This window comes from Sus scrofa, chromosome 5, assembly GCF_054392235.1.
Source record: "Sus scrofa isolate SSC_HxYL_T2T_F1_AM1 chromosome 5, Sscrofa_HxYL_maternal_Yorkshire_Landrace_v2.0, whole genome shotgun sequence".
NCBI classification, from domain to species: Eukaryota; Metazoa; Chordata; class Mammalia; order Artiodactyla; family Suidae; genus Sus; species Sus scrofa.
In genome coordinates this window covers 9,610,889-9,631,649 of record NC_139387.1, presented here as the reverse complement: position 1 = coordinate 9,631,649, position 20,761 = coordinate 9,610,889, and the positions used below count along the sequence as shown (strand labels likewise).

General features: G+C 53.3%; 1 protein-coding gene across 2 annotated transcripts in view; it reads right to left on the bottom strand.

Moving 5' to 3' along the window:
- Positions 1-14,710, bottom strand: part of TMEM184B (transmembrane protein 184B) — a 48,619-nt gene extending 33,909 nt beyond the window's left edge. For both annotated transcript variants that reach the window (XM_005655511.4, XM_001924228.7), the window contains exon 1: positions 14,560-14,710. The gene's annotated coding sequence lies outside the window, so the exon portion shown is untranslated. The remainder of the gene's footprint in view (positions 1-14,559) is intronic.
- Between the last annotated feature and the right edge of the window lie 6,051 nt (positions 14,711-20,761).

Sequence of the window (20,761 nt, the reverse complement as noted above, 5' to 3'; positions counted from 1 at the left end):
ACTGGCACGCTCTCTTGCTCCCCCCACAGACCTCATGCCCACCTGCCTTGATAACGACCACCTTCTAGGACCTGCTGGAGTTTGCATGTGGCATGTCTCCCCTGGTCTTTTCTAGCATTTACCATCATTGTGATCAGATTTGTTCCCTTAACGATCTGAGTCAGGCTCCATGAGGGCAGGGACCATGTGGGCAAAAGGACTTGCTGAATGACGGCTCTGGGGAGAAGCTGACAGACACTGAGCCAGGGGTGTGCCTGGGCAGGATGCCTGCATCAGGCTGCTGCTGGGGAGGGCGAGGGGCACCGCAGCCTGAGTGACGGGCACCCGTGGCACTCTGCAGTTGACAGGCGCTCTGACAGCATGTGGGGTGGGTCTTCTGCAGTCAGAGCATCCCCAGACGGGCACGAGCGCCACTGGACAGAGCTCACCTCGCGCCTGTGGAAAGCCAGGCTCCACAGGGTCGGGGGCCAGGGTCGGGCGAACCCGGCTCACAAGAAAAGGGAGGAATGCCCATTTATGAATGTCCCCTCCATCTGCTATCAGCTGCCAGAAGGGGGCTTGAAAGCACGAGATCAGAGCACAGCGAAGAGGGGGGGCCCTGCTTCCAGGCCCCGGCGAGGCCTGATGGACCACATCACACCCCAGAAAACGACTAGGAGTGAAGCAAACACTCGCCTCCCCTAATAGAGCCCTCACCCCATCCCTCTCCGGGACAGAGGTCTTCTGGCTGACGCCCCTTCTGAGGATGCCCACCTTTTCCAGAAAAGCTGCCGAGTGTTGTATAGTCACCAGACTCAGCCACCTGCCTTGGGGACAAGGTATTTCAGAGAATCTCACCACCTCGCCCAGATTTCATTCTGGGTCGTTTCACTTCATGCTTGGGGGACACTTTGCTGTTCTGTGTCCCCCACAGATTTCCTGTGTGGAAAGCTAAAAAAAGGCCTCCCAAAGATGCCCGCATCCTAAACCCCGAAGCTGTGAATATTTTACCTTACGCGGCCAAAGGGATGCGGCAGGTGTGATTAAGTTAAGGATTTTTTTTTTTTTTTTTTTTTTTTTTGTCTTTTTAGGGCCACACTCAAAGCATACGGAAGCTCCCAAGCTAGGGGTCTAATGGGAGCTGTAGCCGCCAGCCTACACCACAGCAGATTCAAGCAGCAGCTCACAGCAACCCCAGATCCTTAACCCAGTGCACAAAGCCAGGGATCCAACCTGCAACCTCATGGTTCCTAATTGGATTTGATTTTGCTGCACCAGGAGACGGGGAACTCCTAAGTTAAGGATCTTGAGATAAAGAGATTTCATTCCAGATTATCTGAGTAGGCCAGATATAATCACTGGGGTCCTTATAGGAGGAAGAAAGAGAGGCGTTGGAGGAAGCTGGAAAAGGCAAGGAAATAGATTCTCCCCTTGAGCCTCCAGAAGGAAAGTGGCCCTGCCAACACCTTGACTTTAGCCCCGTGAAATACATTCTGGACTCCTGACCTTAAAACTGGATGGTAACATATTTGCATGTTAAGCCACTACATTTTTTACTTTTTTTTTTTTAAAGACCGCACCTGCAGGACATGGAAGTTCCCAGACTAGGGGTCGAATCAGAGCTGCAGCTGCTGGCCTACACCACAGCCACAGCCACACCAGATCTGAGCTGCATCTGCAACCTATGTCCCAACTTGCAGCAATGCTGGATCCTTAACCCACTGAGCAAGGCTGCATCCTCACAAACACTATGTCAGGTTCTTAACCCGCTGAGCCACCATGGGAACTCCAGCTTCTGACAACTTGTTACAGCAGCAGTAGGAAACGAAGAATCCCTTTACAGATGAGAAAACAGAGGCATGGAGGGCTAAAGCTGCTTGCCCAGAATCCTGGGAAAGGGGTCCTCACACTGCCTGAGCCGCTCTGTCAGGTCCCCAGATTCCCAAGCGCTGTCAAAGGGCCGTGGGCTCTGGAGTCAGACCCCCGGACTTGACTTTCAGCCTTGCCCCTTACTCGCTTTGTGTCTGTGGGCAAGTTATGCTACCTCTCCTCGCTGCAGCTTCCTCAGCTGTAAAATGGGATTGCAGACATGCTTAGCACTGAGAAGAGCTGCGGGGAATAAACAAGTCACCGTAGGAAGGCGCTGAGAACATGGCCCACACACCCCATGTCCCCTGGCATGACCTGCTCCTGTTTCAGTCATTTCATCCTCCAGCCAGGCCAGACGTGCACACTCCCAACAGTCTCCTTCGAGACCCGGGCCAGTCCTGCCTCTGGTTGTTGGCTCTTTCTTAAACCTTCTGAGGTCATATTTTCATTCATTAGTTTCACATCCAAAGCCTTGTGAGCTGCGACCATGAAGTGCTCACGCGGGCAGTCACCACACACCCATGGGCCGAGCCGGGCAGGCAACGCGTCTCTGGAATATTAACACAGCCTGGGAGGGGTTTGGGCCCTTTTATTTAAGCTGCGTGGAGAAACTGCCACCTTTGCTGAGCTCACTGGGCAGCCCTTGACTAGAGCTGGGTTAATCTGAACTGGCCACCGCTCCCACTGCAGCCGCCTGGGGATGACAGGTCCTCTGGTCCCCCCTGGGGCTGTCTGCTCTGGGAACTTCTGGGTGGCTGCTTTTTTTGGTGGGGGGAGGGGGGAGTTGACCCACATCAGAGCAGGTCAGCAACCCCCAGCCTGGCCCTTCTCCAGAGGGGATCAGAGGCAAAGAGCAGCCAGGGGCTGGGCAGCTCTGCCCGCTGGCCTTTGGAAAGAGGACCACATGCCCTCACGAGGGGGCAGGGTCCTGGCTCCTAGTTCCGCTCCCCTTCAATCAACACACACAAGCCGTGGCCACTCCAGTGGCATCTGTCCCTCTTCTCCCGGGGCCACATTCCCACGCATCTCTCAACCAGGAAAGAAAAATCATCCAATTGTGTCTATCTTTCACTTGGTGTTGGGTGGAGGGTAGGTGCTGACACAAGTGAGAACAAGAAAGTAATCCAAAATCCTTCAGCGAGGGCTTAATGCAGCCCTGTCATTTTGTTTTGTTTTTTTTCAATCCATAGCAGGCCAAATCTTGATTCTTACAGTTTTCTCCCAAACTGAGAACAGATGGGCCAGGGCTCGGCCTTTCTAACTGGACGCTGTGTCCCTCTAATGGGACAACCTTCCCAGCCAGCTAACACCCCCCTCCCCAGGCAAACGGCTCCCCTTTGGATGCGAAACCTTGAACCTCAAGAGTCCCACTGGCCGTGGGAGCAGGCTGGCTAAGCGGAGACCCCCGACCCTGCCCTGACCCTGGGACCCCAGAGCAGCCCTGTTTATAACAGCAAAAGCCTGGACACAACCCAAATGCCCATCCTCAGAATGACTACACAGTGGTGGCTGACCCTTGAAAAACAGTTGGGTTAGCGGTGCCAACCCTCGGGGGTTGAGAATCCAGGTATGACTTAAGGTCGGCCCTCTGTATCTGCGAGCCCTCTGTAGCTGCGATTCCACATCTCGGGATTCAACCAGCTGTAGGTCATGCAGTACTGCATGTATTCATTGAAAAAACCCCATGTATAAATGGACCCAGCAGCTCAAAGCCATGTTGTTCAAGGGTCAACCGTATGTTTAAACAGAGGACCTCTATGTCACGGTGGACACAACCCGAGTGCCTCTCACTAGAGGACTTCCTGTGATTCCATTTGCAAGGTCAAAACAAGTCCATCGTGATGAGGTTTGAGAAGTGGTTACCTTGGAGGTTCGTGACCTGGAGGAGGACCTAGGGAGCCCCCAGGGAACTCCAGGGAGGGCTGGGGATATTGTGCAGCTTGATCTGGACAGTGGTTTACATGAGTATCTACAGATGTAAAAATCCATTGCACTGCACATCTGTGTGTGTACTTTACTGTAGTAAGTTAATACACGTAGGCCTTTGGGCACCTTCTGTGTGCCAAGTCCAAGGGTAAGAGACTCAGGCAAGACTCTAAGCCTTACGAGTTTACAGCCCAGTGGGGAAGAAAATACACTCAAATACAAGGTTGCCGGGGCCAGTGGGACAGGGAATGAGTGCCCTGAGGGATCAGTATGACGACTTAGGGGAGGGGGAGAATAAACCGATCAAATGCAGGAGTCAGGTGGCAGCCAGACCTGTGTCCAAATCCTGCTTCTCACTGTGACCTGGACACGATGTTTGCTCTGCTCCTTTATCCGTATAGTGACCCACAGCCACCACGCTTGACGGTTCTTGTGCAGATGCGGGAAAGAACATACACGAGCACCCGGGCAGGAGCTGCGTGATTCCTGCGGCGGGGCTGGGTCCGCCCCGTGCCAGGCACCGGGGCTGGCGGATGTGAAACAGGCCTTGCCCCCTCCCCCAGGGCTCCCAACCCCACCATGAAGAGGACAGCTACCACTCACCCACTCAGCGAACACGGAACATCCAGGGCTGTGAGCATTACGTGGACTCTGCCCTAAAGGAGCCTGCAGCCCAGTCAGACACCTGAGACCCAAGGTAAAAGGCTTAAGTGCCAGCGGAGAGGAACAGAGAAAGAGCAGAGGAGGACAGAGGGCTGTGCGGAGGTGGAAACTGAGCTGGGCCTTGAGAGGCAGACAGGATGTGGGCACGTGGAGACGAAGGGAAGGAAAGGCAAGCAGGCAGAGGGAAGAGCATGAGCAAAGGCACAGAGGTGGGAAGGTGAGGAGATAGAGGGAGGAAAAAGAGACCAGTCAACTGCGGCTCAACAAGGGAGGCCGGGTAAACAGGGCCTGGGACAGGGCTTTGTTTATGTCAGTGGGGAAGGCTCTGAAGGCTTCCGGGGTCAGGAAATAAGCATATCAGAGCAAGGATTTAAAATGACGAATCAGACAACAGCAGTGTTTCAGAGGGGCCAACGGGAGGGGACTGCATTTCTCCAGGGCCAGGGCTAGGAGCCAGATTTCCCAAGAAACACCCAAACCCCCACATCTGGTCCACATTTGTGAAACCCAAGCCTGCATTTTTTTTTTTTTTAAGGCCACTCCAGTGGCACATGGAAGGTCCCAGGCTAGGGTTGATTCGGAACTGCAGCTGCTGGCCACAGCCACAGCCATGGCAACACCAGATCCAAGCTGCATCTGTGACCTTTGGCACAGCTTGCAGCAATGCTGGATCCTTAACCACTGAGGGAGGCCAGGGATCAAACCTGCATCCTCATGGATACCAGTCGGATTCTTAACCCTCTGAGTCACAACGGAAACTCCCAAGCCTGTATTTTTGATTAGCTGGTGGTCAGGGGCCTAAGTGCAGACGGCCAGCCCTTGAAGGGGTGGCCTTGACTTTCCTTCATTGGACAAGAGGTGACAATACATTCCTCAGGGTTCATGTTTACTTGATTTTATTCATTTTAATTTTTTTAAAAAGTCACATATTCACATGAATCAGCACTCAAAAGATATGAAGGGTCTCCAGTGAACAGTCTCCTGGCACCAGCCCCAACCCAGGGGCACCCAATCGCCAGCTTCTTGCGACTCCCCAGGGGCTCCGAGCAAATACAGTAGCAAAGGCACTTACTACTTCCCTTCACTTCACACGGACGCATGGCCCCGTGCCCACTTCTTTCACGGCGGTCTATCTTGGCAATGGCTCTGTATCTGTGCATGGGGTCTCCATCTTATTTCTTATGGCAGCAGAGTATTCTGTGGTTTGCACTGGCTCCTGGCCCCCTGCTGATGGACCTTCAGGTTGCTTCCAACCTTTTGCTATGAAAAATGAGGCAGCACAATTCCCCAGTGGCCTAGCAGTTAAGGATCGGTGTTGTCACTGCTGTGGCTCAGGTCACTGCTGTGGCACAGGCTTGATAACGTGGCCCGGAGAATTTTGGGGGGGCGTGGTCAGAAACATTTTAAAAATGAGGCGGCAATGACTAACCTTGCAAATCAGTTATTTTGCATATGCGGTAACTCCTCTGTCAGATAAATTCCTAGAAGTGCAACTGCTGGGTAAAAGCCTTTAGGCATCCGTAATTTTGAAAATGTTGCCAAAGAGGCAGCATACATTTTAATCACTCATCCAAAAAAAATAAGCTTAATTATTGGGGAAATTACTGACAATGTGTGGTTCCAAGGATGCCAGATGAAGAAACAGTAAAGAAAAGCCCCATTTTCAGCAGACTAAGAGAGCACGGGGCAGGAGATGGCTCTGAATCTGGATCAGCCCCAAGGTGCCCAGTGCCCTGGTCCACGAACTCACATTTCCTCACCTGTGAACGAAGGGCCAGACCCGCTTGGCCCCTTGGCCCTTCCCAGCACACAGAGGCTCTGGTGCCCTGGTCCCAGGGCAGGTGGAAGGGTGGACGGTGACTACAGTTTCCAGGACACCCAGCCTTAATTGGTCTCCCTGGGCACTGGCGCCAGGGGAGGAGCAGACAGGCCAGGACTGTGCACGAGAGGCAGGCCTGGCAGGGAGGGGGTGGGAGTAGAGTCTGGCCATCCTGCATGAGCGATAAGCATCTCTTGGCACTTCCCCTGCACGAGCTGGAGGGGCACCACAGCCACGCAAGACACACTCAGGCTCTGTGACACTCACTGCCGTGTCCATCATGGACCTGTTACGTAACAGCAAGGGCCACCTAAACCTCACTCGTCACTCACCAAGCGGGCAGCTGGCAGAGGACAGAGGCGTGCCTCTGGGTTCCTGGTGTCCGCGCTGTGAGTGAGGACAGCCGGGCAAACGCCGCAGGCAGGGACCGGCTTCCTCCCACCCCCACACAGCTCCACAAACTGCAAATGGAAGAAACGGTCTTCTGCCCCCAGTGGAGTGGGGGCTACCTCTTGGCACACCAACCGGCACGGGAGAGGAAGAACCCTCGCCAACCTGCCCATTTCCTGTGCCCTGCTCCAGCACACTGGACGGCCAAGAACTCCTGTAAGTGAAAGCATACTCGAGTGCACTGAGGTTACTGCTACCGACATTTTTGTCACCACTGCACAGTGCCTCATTTTTTTTTTTTTTTTTTTTGGCTTTTTAGGGCTGCACCCAGGCTAGGGATTGAATCAGAGCTGTAGCTGCTGGCCTACGTCACAGCCACAGCAACATCAGATCCCAGCCATGTCTGCAGCCTCCACCACAGCTCACGGCTCCTTAACCCACTAAGCGAGGCCAGGGATCGAACCTGCATCCTCATGGACACTAGTCGGATTTGTTTCCACTCCCCATGAAGGGAACTCCTGTATCAACCTTTTTTTTTTTGTTTTTTTTTAGGGCTGCACCTGTGGCATATGGAGGTTCCCAGGCTAGGGGTCTACTCGGAGCTACAGCTGCCAGCCTACACCACAGCCACAGCAACACCAGATCCTTAACCTACTGAGCAAGGCTAGGGATCGAACCTGCAACATCATGGTTCCTAGTTGGATTCACTTCCGCTGCGCCACGATGGGAACTCCTCAACCTTTTTTTGGGGGGGGGGGTAAAGCAAATATGTACTGTTTGGAGCATCTAGACTTTCACATACCTTATTTGTTTAAAACCCACTGACAAACTCGTGCAGAGATGCACTTCTCTTCCTGGAGGCGAGGCCTTGACGACAAGTGCTCTGGGGGAGTTCGCCCCCTCCGCTCCTCCACTGACCTGCCCGTGCGTGTGCTCCAGGTGGCCCCACTACCTGGAAGGCCTCCCCACTTCTGCACCTACCACCTGCCACCGTCAGGGCCCCCAGTTCAACTGCCTTGTCCCCAGGGAGCCTCAGCAGAACAGACTGCTGCCTCCTGGGGCCCCCACTGCTTCGACCTGGTGCTCCATTAATGTGCTTTCCACGTCTAAGCAGCAATTCCACCTGCCGGGCTTCCCAGTGGGGCTGCAGGCTCCCTGGGGGCATGGCTGTGCTGGAGGGGCCACTCACAGCAGCGAGGGCCCAGGATTTGAAATGGAAAACCCAGGTGCTTCCTTCCACAGGATCTTAGGCAAATTCAGTCTATCCATCTATGAAAGAGGTGCAATAATTCCAAGATTCCAGGGCCACTGGGAGGATAAAATGAAACGATATTTGTGAAAAGTAATTTGTAAACTGCAAAGTCCTACACCAATTCCGGTAAGGATTAGTCATATTAGTACTAATTAGTATGTTAATATTAATTAATATTAGTTTTTTCACACATATCCCTTCACCAACACCTATCATTGCACCTGCAGGCGCCCAAAATGACTGCTGATGGAATCCCAGATTTTCCGTTCATTCTAGATGGAATAAAAAAACACAGCTGCTAGAGATGGAGACCAGAAGCCTCTGCCGGGGCTGCAGCAGCAGCAGCCATGGGGTTAGTTAGCTTTCCCTCGGAGCTTTCCTGTAAGTGATGACCCAGACGGCTCTGGGGAACGGCACCAAAGCAGAGCGGAGGTGCTCGGCCACCTGCCAGTAGGACAGGGCCTCCCTGAGGGCGGGCTGTCCACGGCAGGGGGCACGGGGGCGATAAAGGCACCAAACTCCACGCATTTCTCTCAGCATGGGAAGGCTATCTGATCTGAAAATCCCTTCCAGGGCGACAGAGATGGTAACTTCTAGAGGTCTCACTCCACCCCCTTTGCTGAGGTGAGGGACAGCCACCCAGGACAACCCATGGCCAGAAGCTATAGGGTCCGCAGACCAAGGTTCCCCAGTAAGGAGACTGGAGTCTTTAGGAGGATCACCAAACAGATTTCAGGTTGGAAAAGGACACACACACACACACACACACACCCTTCTCCATCCCGTCTTCACCTGACTGTAAAGACCTGCTCTCCCTCCAAAAAGAAACAGGCCCCCCTGAGGGGCCAGGGCTTTCCATCCTGGAACCTTACCCGAGCCCTGTGGCAGCCAGGAGGTGGGCGGAGGGGGATGAGCAGCCCCACTGGAGGGCAAGTGCCTGGCCCAAGGGCATCACCAGGCCCTCTGACTCCGGGCAGCGCTCCGCCTGCCCTCACGCCACAGTGCCATCCACCATCCGGGGGGGACCACATCTTTCCCACGGACACCTTGAAATAAAGCCCCGAGGGGCTCTGTTTTAGGAAGTCTCTCATTCTTCCCTGTCTACGGCTAGCTTTTCCGCGTCAGGGGTTCTGACTCGGCCTTCTGTGAACAGTGGGATAATGCAGGGTTACGCCCAGAAGGAAAAGGTGCTCAAGCTTCAACAGTGAGTATTTCTTGCTTATTAGAAGTTGGGGTGATTTTTATTCTTACCCTTCAATCTTTTGTGTTCCAAATTTAATCAGAAAGTACTGTTTTCAAAAGCAGAGAAGTCTACTGTTTCTCACAGGCTGAAACACTGAGATCAACACTGCAAACTTTCCGTGAAATACTTAATTAGTTGTGTGTGACTTTTTTTAAACATGGTGGAGCTGGAAGTGACGCAGGTCAGGCACAAAGCTTTTCTGGGTGGGATCTTCCCTCTCTGGTTTCCGCCCCAGAGGAGAAGGGAAAGGAGGTGACCCTGGGGCTTCCTGCCTCCCAGCCCAGGCCTGAGACTCCAGACCATCGGCTGGAGCCTTCCCTTGGGCAGACCCAAGGCCATTTAATGTACCTGTCAGCTCCTGATATAAACTCAGTTCTAGTAAACCAACCCTGCTCTGATCTGTCACTTCTCAAGAATAATTCCAGCCTTATCCTGAGTGGCAATGATACTAACTCACCCAACCATTAGTTTGTTTAATCAAAAGCTATTTCAGGAGTTCCCATGTGGCGCAGTGGAAACCAATCTGACTAGGAACCATGAGGTTGTGGGTTCGATCTTGCTCAGTGGGTTAAGGATCCAGCACTATCGTGAACTGTGGTGTAGGTTGCAGATGTGGCTCAGATCCTGTGTGACTGTGGCTGTGGCTTAGGCCAGCAGCTATAGTTCCGATTTGACCCCTAGCCTGGGAACCTCCATATGCCACGAGGGCGGCCCAAAAAGCAAAAAAAAAAAAAAAAAAAAAAAAAAGGCGAGTTATTTCAGCACCTACTTGGTGCATGGCATCATGCGAGATACTGAGCCACCATTAACCCAAGACTGGAAAAACGACCAATCAGACAGAGGCCCCGTGTCATCCTTCTAACCCAAGTGTAGGGTTTCAGATGCACTAAAACAGCAGCAAACAGGAATGTGAACAAACGCTAATTCCAGCGCCTCCCCTCCCAAGGCTCAGGCAAAGCTGGGGCCAAGTCCCTGATAAGAACGCTGGCAGCTTAGCTGCACTGCATTAAGGTACCTGCCCTGTATCCCACCCGGCAGACAAGATGGGGAGGGCAAAAAAGAAAACCTGAAACTTGGGGATCATCCAAACTTCTCCCCCTTCCTGTCCTCTTTGAGGCCGAGAAGATCATATCCAATTAACATTTACTCAAGGTCTACTATGCGCTGAGCCCCGATGCCAAACAATTCTGCAGACAAAGAACAGCAGCCCTTGGCTTTGCATATGTAAAGGTTCCCCCTACCTGGAACCTGCTTCCTCTCCTTACACACGGTGACAGCTTAAATGTCACCTCGACAGCCAAGTGCCTACCCAGGAAGGAATGCCCCGTGTTCCCTCAGAGCACCCAGGACAACTGGAACAGCTCCCTCCCCAGCTGGACTCGGCTCTCTGCACTCCCAGGCACACAGGCAATACCTCTTCCCTGAATGAATTAAACAGGCTGTAAGGTATTAACAAAAGCCAGTGTTTACTGAGCATGTCCTATGTGCCCAGGGCTGTGCTGAGCTCCTCGGAGACATCAGGACGTGACGGCCACACGATGGCTGTATTACTATTACGCCCCTTTTACAGATGAAGGAAAGGGCATCATCTTCCCGCTACTTTTTTTTTTTTCTGGGCCCAGAGCATGCATAAGTTCCCAGGCCAGGGTTCGAACCCAGCAGTGACAACACTGGATCCTTAACCCACTGAGCCACCAGAGAACTCCTCCCCCCATGTTTAAAGTATGGGAATTTGAACCTGATAAGCAACGTGTCCGAGGCCACAGGGCTAACGAGAGAGGGAAGTTTCAACCGCAGTCCCAATTCTCTCTCTAGAATGCTCAGCTGACCTCCCGCTCTCCCCATGACCACTTCTGTCCCCTTCCTGAATTCTCAGCCTCCTCTCCTAAAGCACCCAATTCATTAGTCTTCTGATTCCTCCCCGCATGTGCTACACCCATGGGCTCCCACAGCTGACATGGACCCCCTCAGCTGTGCCTCAACAGATGTCTTGTGCGAAGACCCCTAGTCTTCCAGCCCTGCAGGGAAGGAGGAACCGGGGTGCTCAGCTGGCCGCTCAACACCCAGCAAAGCAGGTGGGTGGGGCGGGCATCCCCTTCATGACCCCGCACGTGGGATCTGGCAGTGAGAGCCGGCTCCCTGAGCCCCAGTTCCCACGATGTCCCCAGTCTCCTCTGCCTGTGTTTACAGCACTGACGAGCACAGGGGCCTGGGAGATGGACAAGCTCAACAGTGCTCACCTGGGCAAGGCAGCTGCCCACCCAGATCCACAGTGTGAGGAGGCGGCAAGGACCTGCGAGACCCAGGACAGCCAGGAAGAACCTCGGTTCCAGCTCAGGGAGCCACCCCACAGCCAGCCCGGCTGGGGTACAGCAGACACCATTGCAGCAGTGGGCTCCGGAGGCCTGCCCTGAGTCACGCAGGGCTGTCAAGACCAGAAGCTGCTGGAAGAATAAAAGGGAAAGGCAGCAGGGACTAACAAAGATGCCAGTGACCTGAGGGGAAGCAAAGGGGAGAGAGGCCCAGCCTTCCTGGAGCTACTTGCGGGAAGAAAGGAAGACGACGCGGCCATGCTGTCCTGTAACATCCGGCTCAGGGAGCCTCTTCCTTTGGGAAACTTGCAGTGCTCCCTGTTGACTGCAGCAGAGTCAAGTTCAAATTCCTCAGCAGGACCTTCAAAGGTCTTCATGCCCCGGGCCCACCTCGGCCACATCTGGGAGGTATTTCAGGCCCCCACACCTCTGCCCAGAAGGCCCTCTCCCTCCAGGGCAGAGCAGACCTGTCCTTCACGGCGCAGGATGTGTCACTTTTAGGATGACGCCTGGCACACTCCAGGGTTAGCGGGGAAGAGCATGGGTTCCGAGGTCAGCTCCACGGACCAGCGCGGCTTTACCCTCCTAGGCTGCCGCCTCTGCAAAGGGTGAAGGTAACCGCCCCACCTCCCTGGGTGGTGGGAGGATGAAACGCAGTAATTCATGCAAGTGCTTTGAACTGTGCCTGGCACACAGTAAGTGCTTAATAAACGAGCTGTTGTTCCCATTGTCCTCTGGCCCTGTTTCCGCCACAAGCAGAGCACTGTCTGTGGCCTATCTGTTACACGGTGAACGGCCTCAGGCAACCACAGCCTCTGAGAAGACACCACCCACCACACAGCACCGCGCTGGGCACACAGTAGGTCTTCAGCCAATGCTCACTGCCCATGAAGGTCCAGAGGCAGGCCCCCCAGAGCTCTCCCAGCTGCTGACTTTCCCAGCTGCTCACACACCCAATCCCCAGTCTCGAGGCCCTGCAGTGAGAAGGGCTTTCAGTTACTTGGTTTCAAAACAATAAAGAGCCGTACTCTGCCTTCCCAGGCTGCATCCACTCGAGGGAATTTACGGGAGAAATGAGCACAGCAGGGACTGGAAATAGCACGGAGCTCCTCTCAAGGAGAGAGCTGGGCTGGCCCCGCCAGAAACCAGGAGCGAAACCTCAAAGGCAGAGGAGGAGAAAACAGCCTCCAGACACAGAACTCGGCCAACACCGCTGAACTAGGGCAAGATCACTTGCGCCCACTGTGCCTTGAAGCTCTCCTTCCCACCACCCGGAGACCTTTAGAAGGACTTCCTGGTATAACCCACTACCACGGGAGGGCAACTTCCAACACATCCAGAATCCCCAAGCAACTTCCAACACATCCAGAATCCTTAAGCAACTTACAACACACCCAGGATCCCAAAGGCTGCACAAAGGAACCAGGATGCCTGTAGTCTGGGGTGGGGGGAGTGGTGAGGGATGGACAGTGCCTTTTCCTGCACAGTGGCTATCATACTGGCTACCGGGGCCTCATCTTTGGATTGGGGTCACTGTCTATTTCCATCTCCCCAGCAAACTGGAAGCCCTCAGAGGCGGGGCACAAGGTCTCATTCATCTTTAGAGCATCTGGCACGGAGTAGATGCTCAGTAAGTTACAAGGTGGCAAGATCGGGCAGCAAGAGAGAGGTCCTGGTTCACCGACAGCTCCATCCGGGCCTGCCACATACACAGACAAGGAGACATGGGCTCCCCCTGGGTGGAATGCTAGTCACCCTTCCAGCTCCAGCTCAGCTCTCCCCTCCTGTTGGAGCCTTCTCTGCTGGCCCTGTTCCCTCTCCCCCAGTGCCAAACCCACTCTGCATTCCCTCTATTTTATAGGTTTTCACATCACTGTAACTACTTGTTTCTAGGTTTGATTCCCCCATCAACCTGAGAGGTTTGTGTCCAAAGCCTGATAAAATGGACACATAGGTCTGACTGCTGGGGCCTTCCCGCTCCACCGTCCCCATCCTGATGGACACAGCCCCCGCTGGCAAGATGTCCTGATGTGCAGAATCCAGAGGGTCCACCAAGCACGCTGAAAAGGAAGGGCGACAGGCAGGGATGCTGCACACATACATAGCCTGTGAAGGAGTCACACCTCTGAGACCTGCGCCTCGGCTGCAGGTGCGTGAGCTTGTTTGCCTGGCGGCCTCGGCGGCACAATGGCCTCCAGGGCACAGATTGCTGCTTCTTTCCTTACATAAGGTACCAGGCAGTCAGATAAATAATACATGGCCTTCACCTCACACACAGGTATCAGACATGCAAACACCTGCTTTGCCCCACAGCTCCCTGGGTGTGTGTGCATGTGTAATGTCTGGCCTTGCACAACCCCAGAGGGGTAAGGGATGGGAACAGATAGCCATGCCCACCTCTCAACCCCATCACCTTGCCTTTGGCCTGGAGTCGACCAGCACTAGCCCCCAGCAGTGTGCTCAGGAAGGAAAGGTACAAGGTGGAGGCACACACTCTGAACCATCTCTGTGGTCCCTCTCCAAGCAAATATCTTTAGAGCCCCAGGTTCCCGTGGGGGACCCTCCGGATTGCCCACCTGTACACAAGGCGTGTGTACACCTTCAAGCATGCATCCCCAAAGGCCTGGCCAGGCCAGCCACCATCCCAGATCACAGCTACCGGCACAGGGCAAGGCTGACTCCCCCGCTCGCTCGGCAGTGCCAGGCGCCAGCACACCCACCGGGCGCACACAATCCCACTTGCAAACGGCCTGTCCATCCGCCTCCCCTCTCCCTCAGCCACCCCCACGGGCAGGTCCGATTACACTCCAGGCGCGGGCCCCGCCACGTTGGCGAGGAGGGGGCCAGGGCACACCCACGGGCGGCCCCGCGACCTCGCAGGGCGAGCAGGGGGCGCAGGGCGGCCCTGGCGGGGCCGCCCGACGCCCCTTCCCTCCGGGGCTAGGCCGGCCACCTTAGTCCCCTCCCCAACCGGGGACCCGCGGCCAAGGCGACCCATCGGGCGCCCCCAGAACGGGCCTCTCCAGAACGGAGCAGCACCCCCAGCCCCGGGAGCCCTCGGCCGCCCCCCTCAGGGCCTCCAGCGCAGGGCGAGCGGGAGGGGTACCTCAGGAGCCCATGGCGGCGGCGCGGGCGGGCGATGCTCGGCAGCTGGACTCTGCGGGAGAGGCAAGCGGACAGCACCGCAGCCCCGGCGTCTCGCCGCCGCCGGCGCGTCCGGGGCCCAGCGGAGTGCCGCCGCGGCGCGCCTGCGCACTGAGCGCGCCGCCGGGGAGGGCGGGGCGGCAAACCCGAGGCTGAGATCACCCGCCCGGCCTTAAAGGAGCCGCTGTCCCCTACCCTCGCCGCTGGGATGGTTCCCGGTTCTCCCACCGCTCACAGACCTGCCAAGAGTCGCCTCCCCACCTCCATCCGACCTCCAACCCTGCCCGCCCCTGAGCTTCTTGGAGTGCAGGGACAGAGTCACAGGCTCCAATCTCTGTCCCTGGCACTCGCTGGCTGTATGGCGCTACACTTCTTTTAACGCTAGTTGCCTCCATTTGGGCCCGTTTGAAGATGAAGCAAGATCGAACGGCAAGTTGTCGGCTGAAGGATGCATGTGGAATTGTGGAATGAATGTATAGAGAGGTGCTGTGGGCAGTAAAGCGAGATGAAATTGCAAAGTTGAGGATGCGGTTTTTCTTCCTCCTTCACTTAGCAGCGCTTTTTCTTGCCCCATCTCGCTCTAGGTGGCAGCGCTTTTTCTTGCCCCATCTCGCTCTAGGTGGCCTAACTAGCAAAATTCTTCAGATAGCATTCTAGTCACCTAGCCCATTTCTGTTTGCCAGGTCCACACCCAACTCGGTTTAACTGAAAAACAAAATCCAAGCAAGTTCTGGCTTTAATGTGTTCAAGATCCCCAAATTTATTTCTACCCCTAGCCCAGACTCCTCCCCCGAACTGTGTACTCAACACTTCATACTTGAGGTCCAAGAGGATCTCAACAGGCCCACTGAAGCCCTACTCAACATGCCCACAGTAGAACCATCTTTCAAAGGCAGAAGAGACCTGCACCTGCTTAGCCTCACAACAGCAGTTAGCAATTCCATCCTTTCAGCCCCAGCCCAGAACTCCTGCAGTCTTCTTTGATTGTTTTTTGTTGGTTTGTTTGTTTGTTTGTTTGTTTTTGTCTTTTTGTCTTTTCTAGGGCCGCACCCTAGGCATGTGGAGATTCCCAAGTGGCATGTGGAGATTCCCAGGCTAGGGGTCTAATCGGAGCTCTAGCCAGCCTACGCCAGAGCCACAGAGCCTTGGGATCCGAGCCACCTCTGCCACCTACACCCCAGCTCACGGCAATGCCGGATCCTCAACCCACTGAGCAAGGCCAGGGATCGAACCCGCAACCTCATGGTTCCTAGTCGGATTCGTTAACCACTGAGCCACGACGGGAACTCCTTCTTTGATTGTTTTTTGTTTTTTCTTTTCTTTTGGCTGCGCCCGCGGCATGTGAAAGTTCCCTGAGCCAGGGATGGAACCCACCTGTTGCAATGACAACACTGGATTTTTAACCAGCTCTGCCACCAGGAAACTCCAAGTCATCCTTGAATCTCTCCTCCCACCCCCTTACCCACTGGAGCAGGAAATTATATTGGCTCTACCAGCAAAATTGATCTAGCCTCTGACCACTTCCACTTCATCTCCATTGCTATCACCCCGCATCCATGATTATTGCGATATTCTTGTTAGGGACTGAATGTTTGTGTCCCCTTCCCCCATTCATATGTTGAAATCCTAACCCCCAATGTCAGGGCCTTAGGAGGTGGTTAGGTCGTATGGGTGGCGTCTTCATGGATGAGACTGGTGTCTTTAAAAGAGAGACACCAGGGAACTCTAGCCTTTCTGCCACATGAGAATATAATAAGAATCGCAGTCTGTAACCTAGAAAAGGGCCCTCACCAGAACCTGATCGTGCTGACAGCCACCCTGATCTTGGACTTTCAGCCTCCTGAACAACAGGAAATAAACGTCTATTGTTGGAGTTCCTGTTGCGGCTCAGCAGGTTAAGAAACCTGACTGATATCCATGAGGATGCGGGTTCGATCCCTGGCCTCGTTCAGTGGGTTAAGGATCTGATGTTGTCTTGAGCTTCACTGTAGGTTGCAGATGCGGCTCGGATCTGGCATTGCTGTGGCTGTGGTGTAGGCTGGCAGCGACAGTTCCAATTCAGCCCCTAGCCTGGGAACCTCCATATGCCGCAGGTACAGCTCTTTAAAAAAAAAAAAAAAGGCTGTTGTTGATAAGCCACCCAGTCTATGGTAATTTGTTCTAGCAGCCCAAGTGGCCCAGGATTATTGCAATGTTCTAACCTTTTTCCCTTTTTCCAAACTTGCCCCCTGTTCCAGTCTACTTTAATGCAGGAACCAGAGGGATTATTTTAAAACCTAAATCAGAACATGGCACTGCTTTGCTCAAAACCCTCCACTAGCTGCCCATTTCACAAAAGTAAGAGCCAAGGTCCTTAAAAATCCCAGCAGAAACTTGCTTCATCTAATATTCCACCCACCCAACCAGCCTTGTCTGATCTCTTCCCTTCTTCCCCCCTGCACTGACCCTTTGCTGTTCCTAGAACAAATGAAGCACTGTTGGCCTCAAGTCCTTTGCATTGGCTGTTCCCTCTGCTGGGATTGCTGTTCCCTCAGGTATCTGAATGCTCCCTCCCTCACTTTCTGCAACGGTTTGCTCGCATATTCCCCACTCAGCAAGGCTTGCCCTGATCACCTGAGTAACATCGCCAAAGCCACTACATGCGGTCCTGATGCCCCCTCTCCAAGCTCTAGCTGTCCCCCACGTCATTTAATTGCTGTCATAACAGAGTTTGCCTGATTTACTATTCGGCTTCCTCCCGTAAAACATAAGCCCTGCAAGAACAAAGATTTTTGTCCTTTTTCTTTCCTGATATAATCGCAGTACTTAGTATAAGGGCTAGTATAGAGAACATGTTCAAAATAAATTTGTAGCATGAATAAAGATCCTCCAGAAAGAGTCCTATAGGGAAATTCCTTCCCAGCTCCAGGTAGGAAGTTGCTCAGGGCTTTCCCAGCAAACAAACAAGACTTATCATCAATTGCATCATCACCATTTGTTCATGACTTCCTGGCTCTTCCTCTCTACACAGGAACCCCTCCAGGGCAAAGTCCTGGTCTCATTTATCTCACCATATCTTATGCTTACATGGAAACCAGACACCACCTGACATTCAGAGCAGTCAGGCCAAGCCACACTCAAATGCTGGTTCTCAGCCCCTGTTCAACAGGGGCATTCTTTGGGTCTCAACTTACAGAGGCCCCAGGCTGGCAGGGGCAGGGGCAGGGGCAGGTGGTGGGTATTTTTAGGCTTGGGTTGCCAGAAAGGGGCTCAAAGACAGAAAGTCACCTGGCCTGAATGACATGGCAGGTAAGCAGCAGGTGGCACTAGGAGCCTGAGTTGGTGGCTTCCCGCCTTGCCTCATCCTGTCCCCAGCTAACTTTTTTTTTTTTTGTCTTTTCTAGGGCCGCACTCACGGAACATGGAGGTTCCCACGCTAGGGATTTAATTGGCGCTGTAGCCGCCGGCCTACGCCACAGACACAGCAACGATGGATCCGAGCCAAGTCTGCAACCTACACCACAGCTCACGGCAATGCCAGATCCTTAACCCTCTGAGCAAGGCCAGGGATCAAACCCGCAACCCCATGGTTCCTAGTCAGATTCATTAACCACTGAGCCATGACAGGAACTCCTCCCCAAGCTAATTTAGAAGATAAACATTTACCCCCTTCCATGGCCTCCCTGCTCCATGCAAATACCCATTCACCCTGGCTCAAAGATGCCACTCACCTCCCTCTCCTCTCCCTTGCATGTCTAGGGCCACCATCTTGGTTCAGGTCCCCTTCCTTCTGGAATATTATAACAGTTCCCACCACCAGTCAGCTTTACCCCTGCTCACTGGTTACTAAAGGAAGAATTCTACTCTTCCTTCAAAGGCCAGATCAGATGTAATTTTTTGGTTCCTTCTTAATCCCCACCTCCCCCACTCTTCCCTCCCCATTCTGCTTTAATTAATTTCTCCCTTAAAAATATCAGAAATAATCAGAAGCTCATCAAAGAACAGTTAAGTAAATTATGGTAGATCCATACCATGGTATATTAAAACAGCCTCTTGGAGTTCCCTTGGTGGCATGGCAGGTTAAGGGTCCAGCGTTGGCACTGCTGCAGGTTGAGTTGCATGGGTTAGACCCAGAACTTCCACATGCCACAGATGCAGCCAAAATAAAAATGTAAATAAATTCATTTTAAAAACAGCATCTTTACACATTTCAAATAACACAGGCAAGTAATTAGGAATAATACTAAATGAGGAGTTCCTGTCATGGCTCAGTGGTTAACGAACCCGACTAGGATCCATGAGGATGCGGGTTCGATCCCTGGTTAAGGATTTGGCGTTGCCGTGAGCTGTGGTGTAGGTAGCAGGTGCGGCCTGGATCCTGCGTTGCTGTGGCTGTGGTGCAGCTCTGATTCAACCCCTTGCCTGGGTATTTCCATATACTGCAGGTGCAGCCCTTACTTAAAAAAAAAAAAAATATATATATATATATACATATAATTTAAAGAACTGATTTGTTGTCCCCTTGTGTTTTCTTCTCACTGTGCATCATAAATCATCTGAATGCATCTGTTTCCCCCACAAGACCAAGGGCCTCTCGAAGGTAGCAGGGACCAGATTGGATTACTTCTGCATCCAAAACCCACTCCTAGCATTGATAGGGCAGTGCAGAGGAAAGAGCCAAGGCCTCAGCAGTGCAGGCTGATGAGTGGCCCAGAGCACTCCGGATCTTTTACCTGCCCTCTCTGTGCCTCCCACTTGTCCCCAAGGATGCTGTAGGAGCACCTGGCGGGGCAGCGTGGTGTGGTGTGGACCAGCTCCATTTACTTCCTAGCATAGTAGTATGGTCTTAGGAATGGGGCTTTGCCTCTCTGAGCCTCGGTTTCTCCATCAATATGTGTGAAAATGTTGGTACAGTATTTTGCACACGACTGACAATCATGATGCTCTCGGCCTCTTGGGTGTTATGTGTGTGTTTTCCTAAGAATTCCGAAGTTGGTTTCAGTACTTGTCTCTGATTGGCCCATCTTGAGTCACTTTACCTTCTTTGAGCCAATCATCGTAGCCAAGAACTGCAGTGCTCCAATTGGCCAGGCTTAGGTAAATGGCCCCACCCCTGAAGCCAGTGGGAGGAGTCAGTCCCTTCTGAACCAAAAGTACTGAGAGAGAGGGTGGGTCCCTTAAGGAAAATGGGACGCTGTGACCAAGGGAACCAGAAAAGAGTGTTGAGGACGAAAGAACTTCAGATGTTCCGCAACTAAGGGAGTTTCAGTGGCTCAGAGTCAGTGTCAGTGACTCTCCAGGTCACCCAGAAAGGAAGATCAGGTACAGGGCAGAAGTGTAACCTCAAGCAGAGCAGAGATAGGGGGAACTAGGAGAGCCATCCAGATGGGGTGGCTCTTTGGAGGCCTTTAGCCTGTGCAGTGGCCATGAGGCGGGAGGTAGATGGGCTCCAGGATGACATTTGCAACTAGCCTCTTATTTATACTTCCTGAGGAAGGAGATAGGCGGGCTCCGGGATAAACATTTACAACCAGCCACCTATCTATGCTTCAAGATAGAAATAACAGGCACAAGGCAAATAACGGGTACTTGTCCTCTGTGAACTTAATGTCATGTGATGACAAGATCAAAAGAGGGGCTGAGCCCTGCTTGGACGGAACAAAGAGGTCCTGTACTCCCCATCCACAGGATCGGGGAGACGCCAGCTACGCATGCGCAGAGAGACCCTTCTGGGTCAGAAAGGGAGGGGTGCCAGGCCGCAATAAATCCGGATCACCTTCCCACCATGCTCTGCTTTGGATCCATCTTGGCCAAAAGATGTGCACTCAGATCAGGGGAGGACCCTAGATCTGGTCAGGTGTGAAAAATAAAACAAACTAACCGGCCAAGGGAAGACAAAGACCCGGAAGAACTGTCCTATATAAGTAATTTAAATCACCTCCCTGGCGTGCTCTTCCTTCAGGGGGACGCCCGCACGCTCCCATCTCCTTTGGGTGTGTATTACCGCTTTACTTCTGCCTGAGATAAATAGTCTAATTCTCTGTATTTCTGTGCTCTCCCACATGTTGTACAGTGTTCTAACAATAAATTTTACACCTATTTTTACAGTCTTAGCCTCCTTGAATCATTCTTGCTTTCAACAGGGGGCAAGAATCAAGGCAATTCTGCTTTTAGCCTCTAACCAG